A 5,000-nucleotide genomic window follows, 5' to 3' on the forward strand; every position below is an offset into this window, starting at 1 on the left:
TTATCATTATGATTATTATCTATATAATTATCCTTATTATCTATATTATTATCCTTATTATCTATATTATTATCATTGTTAGTGTGAACATTATCATTATCATTATTATTATCATTGTTAGTGTGAACATTATCATTATCATTACCATTATTATTATCAATATTATTACTTATTATTATCATTATTATTACCATTATTTATACTATTCTCAGCTTTATTACTGTTATTACTACTATTGCTACTACTATTATTATGATTACTATTAATATTAAGGTTATTATTATCAGTTGTTGTAGTAGTATCTTTATTGTCATTATCAATAACATTATCATATCAGTTACTATTATCATTATTATTAGAACTAGTAATTTCATTATCATTATCATTACTTATGGTATTTTCAATATCATTATCATTATTGTTATTTTCATTTTAGAACTATTTTTATTAGTATTGTTATCATAATCATTTTCTTCATTATTCTTATTACCATTGCGATTATCAATATTATCTTTGTTTTTTTTTATAATTGTTGTTATGATTATCATTATCATTATTATTTTTTATTACCATTATTATAATTATTATCGTTCTCATTTAACATTATTTTAATTGTTTTACCATTATAATTATTATGCTCATTATAATTTTATGATCATTATCATTATTATTATTATCAAGTTTATCATTTTTTTCTCACCATGATGATTATTATTATCATTATTGCAATAATCTCATCGTTATTCCCTGTATTATTTCCATTATCATTATTATGATGGCAGTATTTTTTTATCATTCATTATAATATATTGTCCTTATAATACATTATAATTTATTAACCATTATTGGCGTTATTATCATCATCATTAGTAGTAGTCCTACTGGCAGTAGTATTTTGTGTATTATTGTCATTATTATTATTATTACTATTATTTTTTTTTTATTATATTTCTTTCATCATTACTATTATCTTAGAATAATTACTAGTGGTATCATTATCATTGTGTTTTCATTACTATTGTAATTTGTTATCATTATCATAATAACTATTTTAATTACTATAAGTATCACAGTTATTTTTGTTATTGTTGCTGTTGTTGTTATTATTTTGTTATGATTATCAATATTATCATTATTGTTATTATTTTTGTTATTATTACTATTATTATTGTTTTATTGGCATTGCTGTAATAATGAAAATGATAATAATGAAAATAATTCTGGTGAAAATTATAACAATAATGATGATAATAATGAGAATAATAATACTCATCATTACTGGAAATACCATTATCCTGTGGCTTTCGTTAGTATCATTTTAATTCGAGCATCCCTATTTTCATCATTTTCATCACGGCGCCTTTATATAGAGTAGTGCCAATATTTAATTGACGTTGCGAAATGTATGGAAATATATTGACAATATAATTAATGCAAAGATTCATTAAATATCTAATTATTCCTATTTATATATGTATTGATTTATAGTAATTGACACACACTGACTTGTTAGGATTAACGGGAATATTGTTTCTGGAATTGTTGACAAGATGATATTGTCACTGCACGGATAAGACACAAATTAGCTGCACTTCCCAGTATTAGCCATTTAGCTTCATAAACCGGCAGGATTGTCTTAAGATCGTGATTTTAGTGAAAGGAAGTCTATCACGTAAACAAGACCGTATGTTATGGTAAATTCATAAGGATGTTGATAAATTTGTTAATACCTTCGACGTTACTGAAACTTTCTATGATAGGATATTTTCAAACTTTTTTGTGTGTAGCAGCTTAGGGCCACAAATCCCGGTATCAGCTAAGGACTATAACTTATGAGATCAGTTTAAAACATCAACTTATTTTATTATCTTAAACCATCGGCTTGCAACAGATCACTGTGTAACAGGTTCTTGGCAAATATCGACCTACAAAAGTCAGAAATGCACTACTTCATCAAGATTATGAAGGGAAAAATAAAACTTATCTGGAAATTCAATTGGTAAACTATGCGTTCCTCTGATTTAAAGAGAGGCATAACAGTTGGCATCGCCTAACTTGGGAAGATCATCCGCAACTGTCATCAGTATTTTGTATTCCAATTATTGTTATATTTATTAGTAGTACTGCTACTAGTAGTATTGTTAGTAATTATTAGAATTAGAATTATAGTCATACTAATAATGATTGTTATTACTATTATTATTACCACTATTATCTTTATTACTCTTACTGTTATCATTGTTATTCCTATGATTATTATCATTATTATCGGTACCATAATCATTGTTATTTTTTATTCTTATTATAATTATCACCACCATCATCAACTTCGTCATCAGCATCGTCATCATTATCATTATTATTTTTAATATCATTAATAATAGTAACAGCAATAATAAAATAAAGAAAAAAAATAATAATATAAGTATCATTATTACCATTATTTTCATCATTTTGATTATTATAAATATTACTGTTATTATTATCATCATAACAAAGGTAGAAAAGGTACGATTGACAATGAATATCTTCACAATGAAAGGAATGTATCTGACCGATTTCGATTATTTCTTCGTCGATACAAATCAGCTAGATTCCACAGCATTGTATAAATCAGACATGAGCTACTTGAGGACAGTGACCCGCCGCTCGTTACCCGCATAATTGTTGCCGCGACCTTGGGCAATTTGAAGTGTTCACATTCTCCTCCGTCGCGATGTATGCAGATTTTATCATATTTGTTATCTGTTTGTTCACTCCTCTATGGATTATTCCTGCTTGCTTCCTGTTCGGTAGAGGCCCAGCTTCATCCACATGCACCACCGTGGCATCGGAAGTTCTGTAGTGACAGACGTCAACTCGACGTTCGCTGATCCTGATGTCGAACCCGCGTCCTGTTTCGCAGTGACATGTTTTGTCACCTCTGCTGAGTGTTTGCGATATACAGCACTGTCAGGGTTGTTTGTGGGTGGCTTTCTGTCTCGTATTATGTCATGTACCTTTTCACCGGATGTGCTGGCGAGTTTTGCTGATAAAAATGGTAAAAAAGTAGTAGCATAAGAGAAGCTTAAGAAAACAGAGAACTGGAAAGACGAGGAAACTAAAAAAAAAAAAAAAAGGAAGAATTAAAGACAAAAAAATGCACACGCATCACACAGAAATAGCATACCCAACGTACTAAGCATAAACATACGATAAAACTATAGTTATTAATGTTTTCTTTAAAATAAATTCAGGTGCCCTTGAGGCAACGACAATCACTGGTTATGATGAAATAGGAACTCTTATCATTATTATCATTATCATTATTGCCATTTTCACTATCATATTATGCTCATTATCATCATTATTATCAATATTAATAATGCCATCATTTTTATTATCATCATTATTATAATTGTTATTATTATTATTACTATTACTATTACTATTACTATTACTATTACTATTATTATTATTGTTATCATTATTATTATTATTACTATTATTATTACTCTTGTTATTATTATAACTATTATTACAAATGTGATTATTATTATGATTATAATAATGATAATAACAATAATTATTATCATTATCATTATTATCATTATTATCCATATGTCTTTGTTATTATTATTATTAGTGTTATTATTATTATTATTATTATTATTATTATTATTATTATTGTTATTATTATTTGTATTATTATTATTATTATCATCATCATTGTTATCATTATTATTTTCAAAATTATCCTTGTTATTAATTGTTTTACTTTACCATTATTAATAATATGATTACTGTCGTTTTTGATGTTGTTATTGCTATTATTATAATTTTATCCTTATTTCCATTATTATTGTTGTTGTTATTGTTATTGTTTAATTGCTTATGTTGTCATTGTTGTTGTTATTATTATTAGTAGTAGTAGTAGTAGTATGATTATTATTAAAACATATCAATATCATTGTTATTATAATTAATTTCATCATTAATGTTATTATCACTACCATTATTATTATCATCGTTATGAATCAATAGCATCAATATTTTTTTTTTTATATCATTCTCATCAATATAATTATTGTCATTAGGATAGTTATTATTATCATTAATGTCATTACTACAATCATCACTATTATTATCATAACGATTATGATGCTGCTGCTCATTATTATAAGTATTATCATCGTTATCATTATTATCATTAGTGCAATTGTTATTATAACTATAATAATGAAAATAATATTATTATTGTTGTTGTTGTTGTTACTAATATTATCATTATTGCAGTAAGTTTCACCTGGCTTCAGGCGGGTCCTACCGCAGGCTTCCGGGCCGCCTGTTCCCCTGACGTTACGGATCTCAATAAAAAATATACAGACCCCTTCGCCCTGCAAGATGACTTTTGTTGTTTTCCTGTGTTTGTATCTTATACATCTTTTAAAAGAATAATCCTGTGTTTTTATATCCTTTAACTTACCTTTCTCATTGGTGTGTGATCTACATCTACAGCTACACTATTTCTACTGCACGTATACACTACTTACCTTATGTTCCATACATACCTTGTCTTATTCTTGCCAATTTGCCTTCGACTAATTCACCTCAATCGTGTTTTCTATGTTTCCCTCACGGATCCCTTCTTTCACTTTTTTTTTATTTTCTGTCATTTATGTCATGTGCCCATTTTTGTATAGTTTTATTATTGTTTTTATTGTTTGACTTTTTAAACTTATTTTGAGCTCTCCATACACTATTTAATAAATTAAATCAAACTGCATTAGGAGTAAAGTATCATCAAGCGCGGGAAGCCACCAGTATAAAAGGTCAAGCCAGGTCGGTCAGAGAGAGGGAGGCTTTTATCTTGTGTACTGACAGACTGTTGGATTTTTGGCTGGCCGACTGGTGCTTCTCGAGCTGTGGCGGGTTGCTTTTGTTGTACCTAGTAAGTGTGTGGTGTGTTGTCTTGTATATAGGTTGTGTTAGAAAGATTTGTACAATATAGATGCTCTTTT

The sequence above is a fragment of the Penaeus chinensis genome, chromosome 11, assembly GCF_019202785.1.
Source record: "Penaeus chinensis breed Huanghai No. 1 chromosome 11, ASM1920278v2, whole genome shotgun sequence".
In the NCBI taxonomy this organism is placed as follows: Eukaryota; Metazoa; Arthropoda; class Malacostraca; order Decapoda; family Penaeidae; genus Penaeus; species Penaeus chinensis.